The sequence below is a fragment of the Stigmatopora argus genome, chromosome 21 (assembly GCF_051989625.1).
Source record: "Stigmatopora argus isolate UIUO_Sarg chromosome 21, RoL_Sarg_1.0, whole genome shotgun sequence".
NCBI classification, from domain to species: Eukaryota; Metazoa; Chordata; class Actinopteri; order Syngnathiformes; family Syngnathidae; genus Stigmatopora; species Stigmatopora argus.
Window position 1 is genome coordinate 6,025,511 of NC_135407.1, and position 16,509 is coordinate 6,042,019.

At 42.7% G+C, this 16,509-nt stretch overlaps 1 long non-coding RNA gene across 1 annotated transcript in view; it reads left to right on the forward strand.

Moving 5' to 3' along the window:
• Window positions 1–16,204, forward strand: part of LOC144067225 (uncharacterized) — a 74,818-nt gene extending 58,614 nt beyond the window's left edge. Inside the window, exons 6-7 of the long non-coding RNA XR_013297870.1 lie at window positions 14,765–14,821; window positions 16,166–16,204. This is a non-coding gene — a long non-coding RNA (uncharacterized LOC144067225). The remainder of the gene's footprint in view (window positions 1–14,764; window positions 14,822–16,165) is intronic.
• The last annotated feature ends 305 nt before the right edge of the window (window positions 16,205–16,509 follow it).

Here is a 16,509-nt window from a genome sequence, read left to right on the forward strand (position 1 = left end):
CTTTTCGGCACCCCCGAAGCCAAGCATGCTATTTCCTTCCGACGCTTGAAAAGGCTTTTGCTTTGCTCCAGGATATGAGGAGCTTTATTATGGGATAGGAATAAGCATCAAACTGGAATGCATTGTGTGTCACGGCAATCAGAAGAACCTGTGATTGTTCTTCCTTGTTATGCAAATTGCGTTATTGCCCGTTTGTAGGTTGCTTAGTTATAGGGATGCGAAGCCTTTTTTCAAAAGCGCCTGTCCTGATTTGGCTGCAATGAGAATGAAATGCATGAAAATGACAGGGGCGGGTTTAGGTGGGTGTGGTCACGACAGAAAATGATCAAACATTATGTTGCATTTTATCACACGACAACACGCCCCTTGCGTTACGCTCTTCGCCGAATGCTGTTTTGTTGTTTGCGCCAACCGTTATGTTCCCAAAAATCGTAGTCGGCGTACCCTGAAGAACTTCCAGTTCACGTGACATAAAAATAATAATTTTCACCTAATATTATCTTGAATTTCCGAATATTAGGCCAAAAGTGGTTTGTGTTGCTTGATTGGCAAAAGTTCCCATTCAGAAAATGTAAAAAAAAATGCAACGAAAGGCATTAATTTGAACTTTAATCCTGTAATTTTACAATGTATGAATCAATGTAATATTCGAACTTTGATCTTGTCCATGCATACGAATGTCTTCTAAAAACTCTTGCTGCAACTACAAAATTTCTTTTCAACAAATACACATTTCCATGCACAAAATATAGCTCCTATTTATCCGAGTGCAATTTTAAAAGACGTTATTTACTCACCAACCCCACACATGACCTTTATAAACTATATATTGATAACATCGTAAACCGAGACTTTCCGTAAACTTCTGACACGTCCCGAGAGAAACGTACATCCCGTCCATAGCCACAAATTTCCACGAATTTTTTGCCGCAATCCTCTTTTTTGCGTATCGATCACAACGTGGGGATGTCCCGTAGTCACGTACTCGTACGTAATGTCAGGCCATCCGGAGCAAATGTCACCCAAAGCCTTTTCTTTCCCGTTATTTGTCATCGTTTCGCACAATTGCGTTGAAAATTTCATTTTCTTCCCACTATAAATGTATGCGCACGCAGTGTAATATGTCTTGCATGGTCATTTTCCGCATTTTTCCGCTATAACACGGGTCATTTGTCTCTTTAACATTTTTCTGTCTCGAGTGGAAGGAGGAGCACAATGCGGGAGATTAAAACCTGATGGAGGGCATTGGAGCGAAACCTTTATCATGGGCTCTTTTTTTTTCCATGTCAGGGAGGAGTTTGGGTTGCTGACACAAAAGCCTTTATTCTCAGCCAATGTACACACTTACACACACATACACACAAAGGTAGCTATTGCTCCTTTTGCATTATTTATGGAAAACAACCTTTATCTGTTGTCGTGCACCTTTACCGATGTCCCAGAGAAAGGAGTGTCACGAAAGGACACGGAAAAAAGAACTTGTGAAGGAGCTAGTGAGCGACAAAGAAGCTGACGCCAGGATGTTGGAACAAAAGAACGACAGACGTACAGTATCAGTCAGTCAAGGTGAAGATAGGAGAATCCTTGGTGAAAAGTTCATTTTCCAGCCGAAGCTTCGTTCGTTTAATGAAATGAAAGAGACAATGTGGGAGGAACATGAAAAAAAATGTCTCTTGTCGAAAGCTGCACAGAAGATAGTCGAACTTCTGAAGAGTCTGGTTGACTTCCAAGTGATATCGGTTGACTTGGTATGAAAGTCACGTCATTAGTATTAGTTTTTATGTGGTAATTCAATGAGTGGATTTTTTTGGGTTGGATTTTAGACTCGCGTAGATCTTTAACTATTGAAATGGTGCAATAACAAAACATTTTTGTAACAGTTTTGCCCGCTGAGTTTGGTAGTGGAGAGTCGTTGACGTTACGGTGCGATGAGTCTGAATAGAAAATTCAGAGTAGTTCAGAAGAGGAATGAAGTCCCCAAAATATGATTCTTACAAGATTATACCCTATAGTTCAAGGGGGTCAGACTCGGGTTGGTTCGTGGGCCGCTTTAACGTCAACTTGATTTCACGTGGGCCGGACCATTTTAGATATAATATTTAGATTTTTTTAAATAAATGGATTAAAAGAACTGGATTAAAAGCCCTGAATATTCATTTTTTAATAGATCTAAAACAATGTTTATTTTAGCCTTTTTTAAATATATTTTTAGATTTTACAAAATGATTTTTGAACTAAAAACACAGAAAAAATGGATTAAAAAATTACAATTATTGATTTAAAAGGGGGAAAATCAGGAAATGTAATATACATCTATACTCTTCATTTTAATTTGATCCTAAAACAGAAAGTCGGCACTCATGATTTACTTTCCCGGGCCACACAAAATGATGCGGCGGGCCAGATTTGGCCCCCGGGCCGCCACTTTGACACATTGACTGGAAGGGCTGGCAGCGATCGTCGCTTCCAATGGCAGACAATGAGTTCATTGCGCCTAGAATAGTGTTTTCGTTGATTCGAATCTGGCAAACAAGTCAATGGGGAGCTAGTAGACAAGCCGGGAATACTTCCATCCCGAACCCGTGGTCCTTTGGAGGTCGACGACCCCCGCGCTTGTCTCTCCTGCTTTGCGTCAGCGTTTTGTCACCCAGAGAGACGAACGTGAGCTGGGTCAAGAATGCATTTCAGGGAAACGCGACCTCTTGACTGCTTCTTCGGAAAAGCTTCCATTCATCCTGACGTGGCCACATCTTACCGTGGAATGAAACTTGACAGACGCCTAAGGAAGTCTGTTTGAGGCGTTTGCGCCCGCCCGCCATGTACGGCAAGGCTGGCGGGCGGGCTGGCTGGCTGGCATAGTTTACGACTTCTTCTTCCCTTGTGGATGCCACGTCGCCGTTGTGCTTTATGGATTGGCTATGATTTAGTCGCCCGGCGCCACTTGTACTCCACGCCGACATCATTTAAAGGTGGTTTGCTTGCTTGTAGCTGGAAGCCAAGACGGAAAGTTATCATAAATTTGACGTCTATCCCTGCCGACGGTGGCCATTGAGGAAATTTATCAAGTATACTACTTTTTTTGTGATAGTCATTTGTAAAGCAACGAGAGGACAATGCCTGCAAAGCTGAGGAGAAACGCTCCCTTTTTTGAAAACTAGAACACGTCGGGTTCATCAACGCAGGTCCGAAGCTCGGAGTGGACGTTGGTTAAAAGGCGCATCGGCGCGAGGCGAGCCTCTGGGCGCTCCGTCGTCCTAACGCAAACACGATGGGATCGCCGCGGCCGCGGGGCCTCGGAATTCCGACGACTTTCCGCACTTTTAAACGCGCGATTGCGCCGTAGGGGCGTCTGGCGCTGGAAACAACACAAGTCGCCATTTTGGGCCGCGACGCGCTGGCGGTGACGGATGGCTTGTGATGGCTCGCTCGGCCAGTCACGAGGGGTCACGGCAGAGCCCCCAGAATCATCTGCTCTTCCCGGAATTCTTTAACTCCTATTGACAAGCGCACGAAGCCCCGCGAGCACACCCGTGGAAAAATTGTTACGCTACTTGGTCTAAAGTGTCGCTGGATGTTAGACGTAAATTGCCCTTTAAATATGCTAATGATTCAGCTTGGCGGAATTTAGACAGAAGAGTATTCACGCTCCCGCCAGGCGAGCACTCGTCGCACAAACCGCCGCGTTGTGTTGCGCCTCGTTCGCGCAAATTACCATTCCGACTTGTCAAATTGACAGTTCTCACCGAGCTTTGGCTAAATGAGCTTAAGCGGATGAGGAACCAAACAAAGAGGAAGGGAGAGTGTGTCCCCTTTTGTTGAGGATAAGAGCTTTTGGAAAGCGGGCCTTCTTACAGTCGTGTCATAAATACGTTTTTGAATCAAGGTTAAGATGTTTGAGTGCACGCTCATGATTTACGAGACACGTTTTCTACAGGGTTACGTCGTCAGGGAAAAATAAGGAGTATATTCGGGCCCATCAAAGAAAAATAACATTAATATTAGGTGTATAAAATGTGTTTTTCGTGACGAAAATGAAAATATTTCATTTTTCTTGACGATAGCCTAACAACAACGAGCGAAAAAAAATGTGTCTTGGATGACCATCGATTAACACACGTGTCAAAGTGGCGGCCCGGGGGCCAAATCTGGCCCGCCGCATCATTTTGTGTGGCCCGGGAAAGTAAATCATGAGTGCCGACTTTCTGTTTTAGGATCAAATTAAAATGAAGTGTATAGATGTTTATTAAATTTCCTGATTTTCCCCCTTTTAAATCATTAATTGTCATTTTTTAATCCATTTTTTCTGTGTTTTTAGTTCAAAAATCATTTTGTAAAATATAAAAATATATTTAAAAAAAGCTAAAATAAACATTGTTTTAGATCTATAGAAAACTGAATATTCAGGGCTTTTAATCCAGTTCTTTTAATCCATTTATAAAAAACAACAACTAAATATTATATCTAAAATGGTCTGGCCCACGTGAAATCAAGTTGACATTAAATCGGCCCGCGAACCAACTGTTTGACACCCTTGGATTAACAGATTACTATTTTTTCTCGAACAAGATCTGATATTTATCCAAAAGTTATCTCTAACAAGTCAATTTTCAATAAAAGACCCTCGCAATATAGTCCGTTATCATTCCCATAGGCATTTTCCACCTGCTTTCCCATTTTTCTGCTACGTTAACAGCAAAAACGGCCCGAACTTCTCCAAGAAGAAAAATGAAACCGCAACATTCCTCGTTCGTAGCTGCGGCCGAACGATTATGCAAATCAGACGCTTGTTGTCGCTGTTCGGTATGGAGGAAACCGGTGTGGCTTGAAACATATGCGCAAAACCATCGCACACACACACACACACAAAGTTCCTCCGAAGGGACAGGATAATTGGCTGCTGAGCGAGAGCCCCCTTTGGCTCCTCATTAGTGACTGTGGACAGCCTGTGTGCGGGTGTGTGCGGGTATGTGCGGGTGTGTGCGCGTCTTGGCGTGCGGGAGTGCATGTATTCCATCAAAATGGCTGTCATGGCCCATTGGTAGCATCGCTGATCATCCTATCTGAGGCTTCCCATCAAAGACGGACAGTATTGTGGGGTTTTTGATGGAGACGTGGTGTCGCTATTGTAGTCTGGCTGGAGGAATGTACATTTTTTAACGGGGTTTTCTCCAGCTTTCGGGTTCAGGTGATAGAAATTGCTGCAATCTCTTGGCTAAATTGCCTGGCGACTCCTTAGCGAGGCAACAGACCGTTTTCTTTGTGTTAAGAGTCTTCTTTTGCCGCCTACTCAAAGAACATTACATTCCCTCGTGGGTTCTTTTTGGGGTTTTTTGGCTGATCAGTGTGTTTTGATTAACTGATGAGAGAGAGCGTTGTTAAAAATCAAAGTTCTCAGCTAACGGATGGGCATTTTTTTAGAGGCTTTGTTGGTGAAAATTCTTGCAGTGTCTTGCAGTCAAGCTGTTTTGACCTTTTAATATATCCAATGAGGCGCAATCTTATTTGGAATGAATGTACAAGGATTCATAACACGAGTCCTGGGGGAGCGTTAAAATTGAAAGAGCGGCTTTGGCATGTGAACATGTGACTAAGTAGTACTACGCTCCCCTTAAGGATGCCTAAAAAAAAGAATGGAGATAAGAGATGATCTCATCTGTAATGCTGGTGTAGATTTAGACGTGTGGGAAGATTACCTTCTGTACCTTCTGAGAAAAACGTTTTACTGTCGCTATTATACAAAACATGAAGCAATTTCAAGCGCTCTTTTTGGAAAAGTCTTAAAAACTGCACCCTTCTTGCTGAAGGATGCTATACGTGCATCCCTACATTCTTTTCATATGTAAATAATGGTGTTTTTTACACTCGAATTAATGATAGAATGAAAGTAAATCTAGAAAAACATTTTTCCAGGCAGATTTTTACCGTACATGTAAAAACCGGCTGCAGAATCAACATAACATGGCGCAAGTGAGTGAGCAAAAAAACGGAATTTTAAATATTTAAATGGGTGAAAAAGTGTGTTTTCACATGCATCACTTCCCGTTTCTAACATTGTTTTTCTGACCGAGAGAGAAATGCAATTGTAGTGTCCCTTTATTAAATAAATCAAACTGAAATTCAGTGATATCCAATCTATTCAAATTCATAAAACAGCCCTGAGGTGACAGTGGGACTTTAAAAACAGCATTTGACACATGAGAAATGCTCGGATTTCTCTCTTTTTAAAAAAAAATCTTTTTATTAACAGCCTCGTGGTTGAAATTAGAAGCCGCTTTAAATACATTTGGGTAAATATAGATTGGAAATTACTCCTTGTCAGTGAGGAACAGAAGCCTATTACGAGAGCTCATATTAAAGTTTGAATAATTCATGGTTGAAGATGAGATTTTTTAATGATAGGTTAAAGCATACATTTACCAGGCGGGGGGAGGGGCAACTCAACTTTCATTGGAAAAGTTGCACTTTAGTTTGGTTGCCGTGGTGAGTCATGTGAGGATAATCTTCAGCAAATGTCAACGTTATAAATTATTGTAAGATAAATGAGGAAAAACATGAAGAATCCTCCTTCCTTAATGAGTTATCGTTTCAACCAAAATATGTTTTTTCCCCATTTTTTCTGGTCTGGGTATCCCAATTGATAAAGTAATCATTTTTAGGGATTTTGTAGGCAGCTCACCTGCACCTTTAACATATCCATCTGCACACGTTTCAAAAATATGCTATTTGCATGCAGATTGAATCGAGGCAGCGTAGTAGAGCAGACGTAAATAAAGTCATACGAATGTGATACGAATTCCGCTCTTCTTTTCTTCTCTCGGGGCTTAAAAAATGGTCCAAGGCAAAGTATTTCAGGAGTGTTATGTTTCAATGTCCTTCAAGTATCATTAAAAAATAATGACACCGAGTACATGTAGTCTCCGTCGCATAATAACGCTCATCTGGTGATCCTCTGAGGAAATTGTCTTCCGCACTTGGGAACGCAGGCAGCAAGGGAATTTCAAGGTAAAAATCACCTTCACTGAATCAGGCCCACCAAAAAATAATAAAAAATAAGGATCAAAGGACTTCTACAAGTGCCCTGAGGGATGCCGTCCTTCTTTTGTCTGGAAAAAGTCAAAACTTTAACATTGACAGCATTCGTGTATCTACATACACATAATGTTGTCAATTTAATACATTGTGTGTATGATACATATGTATTAGTAGTATAATAGTACACTAAAATGTAATTTTGGTTAAATCTGTGCTGGAATTTTCAGATTCACTTTCAATTTCATCTTTCGACTCGTCTCACGATAACAACAACGAGTCTCGAAAACTGTTTTCAATTATGCAGAGGCAAACCATTACAAAAGTTTTTTTACGCCACAATTTCGACCGTTATCCATCTGTAGGATTCCTGATTATATTGATTCTGTCATTTAAATAGTGTGTAAAAATCCGTGATCGTGGGTCTTTAACTCATTGACTGCCATTGATGGCGATAGATAACGAACAGTATTCCACAGTCTGTCAGCTTTTATTCCTCAAGCCTCCACGGGCGTTTTAATTTTTGAAGCAGAAGCCATTAAAAAGAATAAACAGAAATATGGAGTTCAGTTTACGCCAGTATCTCAAGACTTGAGAAAGAATATTCGATCATACGGATTGGTATCATTAATTCAAAGCCAGCAACGATTATGGCTTGTGGCTGAACGTCGTCGTTGAAGAAAGCCAGCAGCTGAAGAAATCAAACAATAATGTCGTTCCAAGTGCTGTTTGCGGGACTCAATCTCAAGTTGCACCTTAAGAAAACAACTTTAATAGCCAAGGCGGGGGAAATGCTTCCCGTGCACTACTTTTAAATCGGCAATCTGAGCTCATCTTAATAATTGATGTTTATCGAGGCACGACGGTATCCGCTCACCCAAAGAAGCTAGGAACCCTAATGAAGCGGATTCGTGGCAATATCGCGGCGACGCAAACAGCTGTTCCTTCGCTATTAAACATGCATGAGTCACTCAAATGAGTGAAATGCAAACATGCAACCACAGTTAAGCACACAGGTGCAAAGGCCAGCAACAAATAGAGGCGCGCAGGGTTAGCGCATAAGTTCTAGTAGACTGCAGATCAAATGACATGTATGTAAAGAAATGAAAAAATCCGATTTTAGAAAGGTGTCTTAAGAAACTCTGTATATTTAACCATGGAAAAATATGCACAAAAACGGCAGATGCGCACAAAAAGAAAAACCTTAAGAAATGGAATTTTATTGTTAGTGCATTAATCTGGAAGTGAACATAAAGACGAATTTAAAATTGCAAAAAGAGCAAAAAAACTGAGAGAAAAGCAAATGGTGCCCTGACTTTAATGTCCTTCTTCATTAGGATGTTAGCACAATAACACTCGCTGCTATTTTTACAGTAAAAAGCTTTTATTCTCTATTTCCAACTTCCAGAACAACGGAATGTGTTGCTTTTTTAAAGCAGATCTTTATTCCAGAATAAAATTGTCCAAATACATATTCTAGGACAAATCCAAGGCTTTCTACCTCCTCCTTTCATGTGTAGATACAAACCTGCCTGGTGTATAAATATCTGAGTGGAGGCCAAAGAGTTTGCAGTGGATTCCTCAGAGTACACAACATACACCAGAAGTGGGTTAACGCCGTATAGTATTGTTTTTTAATTCTCCACAATTGAAAAGGTCTTTCCAGGTGACGTCAAGCTAATTCTTGCTCGTAAACAGTCACCAAAAAAGCCTTTCTACGGGCTATGTGAAGTCTTAAAGTGATGAATAATCTCAAGGTAAATGATATCTTGATGAAGTGAAACCTGGGCTTGAGGGACTGTTTTTTAATGTGTTTTAAAATAATCAAATTTGGCCTCCATCTCTTCTGCACTAGCCCCCTTAGTCGTCCCTCCTTGTCCTCACCACCCTGTGATTACATTGTAAAATGTTAACAGAAGACGCAGCAATCTTCTTCTCCCCGGTGAATCACTTCTACCTTGCGTTTTAAAAATGTTCTACTCAAAGACTAAATCCCAGCACGATATGACGAAACGAATGAAATATTTTCCTGTGATGCACATTTTAGCAAGCTATTATTATATTTCATATGCATTTTAAAGTCCCACTGTCACCTCAAGGGCTGCTTTAAGGAATTGGACAGATTGGACTTGAACGGGCCACAATTTCTTAGTAAAATAAACCCCCCATTCGGCCGTTGAGTTTTATCGTTTTTTATTGACGAGAAATTCAATCGTTTTATTGGAAAAATGGTTAATACATGTTGTGTAGCATATTTCTCCAGCCTATAAACCTTTATTTTATTACGTCCGACCAAGATGAGTGGATTGAGTACGTAAAAGGAATTGGAGTAGACAGGAAGTACGGTTGTTTTCAACAATACATTTTGCTGAAAACTACTTCGACACAAAGACAATCAATGAGTTTAATAAGTGCCCGAGAAAGGATTTTTGCAAAATTATGTGATTCGGTAATGGTAAGAGTCGCCAATGTAGAGGGTTAAAATGTAAATGAAGTTAGGAGTTCAGGACTAGGAAATATATGAATCTCCATCTCTCGGGCTTTGCTGTTTTCCAGTGTTTTTTCATTATTGTCTCATCTGAGGTTGACTTCCCAGTTGGCGGGTTGCAAAGGGGTTCATGGGGTCTTTTGGGGAATCTGTGTGTGAGACTAATTAACTCCAGACACGCTGTGAAGAATCACTGGTGCTTTTCAAAAACTTTTGCACTAGGCGCAATGTTTCAAAGAAAACTTTTTGCCTGCCAGTGATTTCTGTGCACTTTTGCAAGGGAGGAAAAAAATCTTATTCTGTCAAACTTCAGCTAATAAATGAAGAATGGAATCGAGTATCTATCTGCTCCCACATTCTAAGGTCATGGAAATGGACTTGAATCTCCAAAATCAGTTTTGGTTTTGGTCTTAACTCACAAACGTCTTCATCTCGCGATACGCCAAATCGAAGTTACGTTTTCCTTCCGTTACGTCTACCAACCAGGGCGGCACCCATAAATCGACTTGTTATCGAATCGTCAAATTGTCAGCGCACGTAATTTACTTTCACGAAATGAACTGCAGAGCCATTGAGTTTGACACCATGTTTTTTTGTATTGACATTGGCCTGCCGATTTATCTTGCGGTGAGCATTTTTTTCTTCCCTTCCAAGCATAAAAAAAATAGCTGTGCATGCCTCCTTTAGGGAGTGCGGCAATTAAAATTTCAAGGTCTGCCTGAAGGACACTTTAAATCTCTCGATGGGAACGGGAGGTCGACCAGGTGACCTGCCAAGTATGAAATAGCCACTCCACCTCCCGAGTCGCATCGCTCATTAGCCTCGCCAGTGAACACGCCCCCTGCTGGGCGTCAAGCGGAACGTAAAGCCGGCCTTGTCGCTCCATCTCGGGCTAATTCGGTTGGCCTCATTAGTCGTATTAATAAGTTACGTCTTCAACCCTCCATCTGCCGCAGTCATCTCTCCTTGTTCTATCGCTGTGACGGACAAATCTTCCTTCCTATCAGCGTCGCTAATTGCTTCCTGGCGTAATTCCCCAACGCCCCCAACGTTGCCGGTCGCCGGTGAGTCTGTTTGACAAGCGCTTGGTCAGAAGCTAAACGGGAAGGCTAAATGATGCGCCACGGCCAGGCTGATGATTGGGATGATAATGAGCGTGGCGCTCTGAACGCCGCAACGCCGTTTGATTTCCTGCAAAGGGCGAGGTGGGAGCCGGAGAAGGGTCGGTATCGGGGTTGCTCAGCTGGAGAGAATGACCTTTAATTTCACAAGTGGGCCCCGCAGATAGCGGCCGCCGCTCTCTTGACAAGCACTCATTAGTTGACTTTTATTTGGCTGCGAGCTGGGAAAGTTTCCAAGGTCAAGTTCGTTGGGCGCCTTTTAAGTATTCGGAATGGAGAGGATCCGTACCTTGCTCGCAAACTTTATGTCTTGGGAAATAATGAGAGAGCGCTGTAGGTGGGAATCAATAGCCTGCCTATATTTTATTCACCTGTGGACCGTGACTTCTATGTAAGGCTATCAAGCAATCCCACCTACCTCGCAGGGTTCCTTTCTCTCTTGTAAAATAAACCCAACTCTGGCTTACACACATACATCCGCAGTGTAAAAGATGAATCATCCCCCTTGAGATTGTCTCCGCGGTGACTTTAACTGGCGATGCTCGGGCACTAAAATTCTTTATTCAATTACGGTGCACTTTGGCATAGAAGCATGAATCTTTACCCATGTGTCGCCCTGAAAGAAAAGACCCCAAAAAGCCGGTGGATCTTAATCTTATTCAGAGGTGACCACCGTTTGGGGGGTGCTCTGTAGTACTCAGAATCAGACTGGATAAACTTCCCTTTATTCCTGTCCTCTCCTGGGGGATCCCAACAACCGCAGTCTTCCAACAACAGACTCCAGATAAGAGCAGAACAAGGCGGTGATACGGTGCGGCGAATCCGGTTCCGTGGGTCGAAGCACTCCGCCCCGATAAACATTCTCGCCATGTGAGGGTATCGATGCGTGCCGGCTCGATGGCATTTTTTATCTGCTATCCGCAGCTGCCTCCAGTGACCATCGACGTGGCTGGGAGAGAGCAAAAAAAATAGTCCCTGATAAGTGAGGGCACGGAGGGCAAAGTGAATTTTGAAGCGCTTAAGAACATGTGTTGTGGCGATACTGTCATGTTGGCGCAGCCCAGCTAGTTAGTACAACAGCCCAATGGAGGAAGGGCTCCGCAGGGATGCCCACACAAATAAGAGTGTTGTTTATTCATGAGCGGCTCCTGGCAGGGATGTGGATAGCCGATGCTCATATTTCAACACCACGTGGAGCGTCGCCAAGCTGTTTGTACACCCGCGTTTTGTCTTTGACAATGCTGTCACTTACTCGTTTGTATTTGGAAGGGGGAACGCAAAGTATTCTTACCCGAGGGAAGTCTTAGCGTCGGATTCAAAGGGAGTACATTAGGAAAGGTAACAGCAGCCTTGTATGGTGTGAATGTTGACGCTTGAGTATATTAGGACGAGTGACAAGTTGGCGCTCGGAATATTTTTGTTCTTGCTTGACTGCCATTCAGAATCGACAACTACCGGCTCGGGTCTTGTCGTCAAGTCAATTGAGAACAAGACAATCCAGAAACAGAAGGCAATGTCATCTTGAAGATTTGGAGCTCCTTAAATCACCAACGCCTCTACTATCTGCAGAATGTAATGTCGCTTCAGATTATCCCCACAGATTAGTTGAGTCAGACTTTTTTTTTTCCTTGTTCCAACCTTTTCAGGAAAAAGATCGGTGCTGATAAGGCGTTCGATAATAACAATCCCAGATCGTATTGTGTAGCGGTCAAAAGCAAGGGCGCCTAAGCCGTGAAGGCAGCATACATTCAGGCAATTGAGAACATATACAACGCCGAGCTGGAAACAATTTCAGGTTCCGCATCACACCAAAAGATACTTTGACAGCAGACGACATAACATCTAGCGACCTAGCGACATCTGCCCATTCGCTTGAATTAGGCTAGTACTTTGTCAGCCTATTTCTACAACCTGAAATGGAGTTGGAATCTCGACTGACAAGAAATCAGTTCCTAGCAACTCTGGACCCAATCCCCCGCTTCCTCAAAGGCCTCGTCCGTCACCCACCAGGCGGGAAGCTAGATATAAACTAGGTGAAGACGAATGACAGTGTAGTAATCTGACACTCTTGGACTCGTCTCGCCGCTCGTGTCCCACAAAGTCACTCTGGCCTGTTTTGTTCTATCGAATGGCGGCGTTTAATGCTGTAATTACCATCTCGTATGAATCTATTTGTTTCTCCATTAGGGCGAGGGGGACGCTCTGAAAGGCTAGACGCGAAAAACAGACTGGATAATGAGAGCGGAGACCATTAAAAAGCTTCAGGCTCCTAACATGATAAATTATACAACCCGAGTAAGACATACTTAGAATCTGGCGGCTGCCCGCTCATTACAACCAGTACACTTTGGCGTCTAATGCATGCTTAATGGGAGGTCTGGGACTAACTGGAGAGTCTCGATTTTTGTTTTCGATTTTTCAAAGTAGCCCATTGAAAAAAAAAAGCAGGCGATTGGATGTAAATGCTTTTAGTGCTCCGAGCCAAGAGGCTCAGGGTTCATTTATCATGGCAAAGACATGGCGGAATATCAATTATGGAGCTCAACTCGCTTGCCGTGGAGCCAAAAGGGACGTTCGGACAACGCCATACTCGCATTGTTTCGGGACAATCAAACAAATGAAGAAAAATGAGCCTCTGATCAGATATTATCAGGCGCTGGGAGGAGAAACGGACCAATTGTGGAAGGACTCACCTTTAACTTGGCCCGAACCAATTCGATATCTCATTAGGTTTGGTGTGAATAGGTTGAGCGCTGACGCGTCTGGACAATATGTCGGGGCCTGTGCACGTCTTTCTAATATTATGTATTGACCGGGCGGAATTGATCCCAACAGGAGTCTTATTAAAAGAGCGTTGGGGAGCCGCGATGAAGAAGAAGGGGGGGAAAAGCGGAATTAGGAAGGAAAAACGAAGAAGATGCCTCCATGCAGGCGAGCCCGAGGAGGGCAAAGGGGGGGATATTTTTTTCTTTTTTTTCGATAGGTGAAAACAGAGGCAATAGAAGAAAGAAAGTGAGCCGTGGTGTGGAAAGGAGGTGGCACTAATTGGGCCTTTTGGCAGTTGGAAGAAGGTCCTCACGTTTTAGTGGAGCGCAAAGTTGTGGCAGATGTTGCTAATGTTTGGCTGTGATGCGTCTTCGCAAGAGAAAGATATTAAGACAGCATTTTTTTTTGTCCTTTGGGATCCCGCGTAACGGGCTTGAAATTTTCCAAGTTTTTTCTTTCTGGTCTTTGGCATAAGAGTTTCATGTGTAGAGAAATTGATGCTGTTTAAAGTTGATAAGTGATTATCATTTTGTAGGCCTTTGGGGTCCATTTAAGTGTTGTAAATACTTAATTTGTTGTTTTTTGTTCTGGAGGAATCGAAATTTTGGTGACAGTGGTTAGCACGTGCGCCTCGCAGTTCTGGGGTCGAGGGTTCAATCCCAAGTTTGGACCCTCCTGTGTGGAGTTTCCATGTTCTACCCAAGTCGGCATGTGTTTTTTTAAGTACTACTCCCGTTTCTGCCCACATCTCAAAAACTTGCATTTTAGACTGTTTGAATGTCCTAAATTATTCCCAATTGTGATTGGTTGTTCATCTCGCTGTGCCCTGCGAATGGCTGGCGGAAATTTCCACCACCGACTGCCTCACAGTTGGCTTTGATAGGTTCCAACACCCACAAAAAAATGAATCACTCTGAAAATAAATATGTTCCTCTCTAATAAGAAATCAACATAATGCAGTCATCACAATAATAAACATAGATTTTATTCACTTCAATAAACAAGAGTTTCAGTTCGTGTGTCGTTCTAATATTAAACGGTATACTGCAAGTAAATTGAGTTACAACCTTGGTAACAGGTGGAATTCAACTCCCAAGTCAAAGTAGCACCGCTTTGTGGAATTCATACCTGCCTGTCAACGAGCAATATTACATTTGCCAAGGCGGACATTTTAGCATCTGTGACCTAATCTATTCAGCACATTCATTGCTTCCAGGCTTTTCCGCAACAAGGCCCCGATAAAGCTGTCACCAGCATCCTGTAAAAACGAGCCCTCGCCGCGTGCCAGATAAAACGGGGCGCTCGTAGCGTGCATTGTCCACCTCAACACCTGGCTAATAATCGTATTTATATATTCCAGCTTCTGGCACGCCACCCCCCTGAAGCAAGGCCGCAAACCAGAATGGGCCGCTCGCAGGTAATAGAAATGACAAAAAAATAAGGATATTTTTCACGCTGGGTCATTTGTCTGATGGCGACTTTTTCGTCTGTTGGCATTTCCAGCGGGATGGCTTTTTTACAGAAATATGTGGGCGTATACACGGATATCTGTGGTAGGTGCGCGCCGTTTAGTTCGGGCGTATCGCGGCGTGCGGATGATCCATGGGAGTGTTTTGTATGTGGCGCGGCAGCCTTGGGGGAGTCGACCCCGCCAGGCGGGTCAGGGCGGCCGTGTGATCTGAATGGAGAACATTAATATTTAAAGGGATGCTCCTGAGGGAGGGGCTGTGAATGATTTATACTGGCTCGGGGGGCTCGCCGCAACAAAAGCGTGATTTGATGATTTACGCCGGCCGAGGCCACACGTGTTCCTCCTGTGGGGCGTTTGTCCTCTCCCATTTTGTCTCACGGGCGATGTCTTCTTCGTACTATTTCCTTTTTTTTTTCTCTAGACGCAAGCCTTCCATCTGGCCATTAAGTTCGAGTAACATCCACGTAATAACCTCCCCACCCGCGGAATTAGATGAAATTAATGCCGGTGTGGAGGTTTACGACGTGATAAATGCACACGCTCGGGGTTAGTTTGACTTCGTTAACGGCCAACGAGCGGGTGCTCACCTCAACACAATTGGTTACAAATACGGCATTAGGTGCAAATTGCTGGGTGCATTAAGCATTCGGTTGGGGTTCTTTGGGGGAATTTGACAGTGGATGCATGCCCGACTCGCAGTTCTGAGATCAAGGGTTCAATCCCGGGCTAAGGCCTTCCAGTGTGGAGTTTGCGTGGGGTTTTTTCTGGGTTCGTCCTACATCCCAAAATCATGCATGTTATGCCGGATGAACACTCTAAATCACAGGTGTCAAAGTGGCGGTCCGGGGGCCAAATCTGGCCCACCGCATCATTTTGTGCGGTCCGAGAAAGTAAATCATTAATGTTTAGGATGAAATTCTAATGATGATTATTGATGTATATTATATTTCCTGATTTTCTCCTTTTTAAATCAATAATTGCATTTTTTTTTTGTTTTTAGTTCAAAAAACATTTTGTAAAATCTAAAAATAAATTTATGAAAATATTTGATGTTGTCCACTTTAAGATTGGACATAATAAAAAAATATTTTGTTTCCTTTTGAAATGAAAAGCTAATTATTAAAAGACATTTTCCTTTACTATAAACATGGTTTTACATCTATAAAACACTGAATATTTAGGGCTTTTGATCCATTTCTTTTAATCCATTTTTTTATATCTAAAATGGTCCGGCCCAAATAAAATCGAGTTGACATTAATGCGACCCTTGCTCTAAATTGTTCTTCACAGTGTACCCTGCCTACTTCTCATTGGGTTCGGCTCCAGCACCCCCTTGTGAGGATGAGCCGATGATTCAAAATTAAAACCGAACGTGGACACCAGCTGACCCAAACAGGTATTGTGATTTTTTTGTTGTTCCATTAACATATCATACTTCAAAATAACATTTCTGGAAATACCGAACAACATTGATTTTTAAAGCATTTCTATACACTCAAGTAGATCACTTTCTATTAATTAGCGGTCATTTCCTTATTATTTTCCATCATTTTGAGCCCCTCCCGGCCAAAACGTAAACGACGACGTCGCACTAATGACTTTTTAACTTGATTTTACTTTGCGTCGTCCTCGCG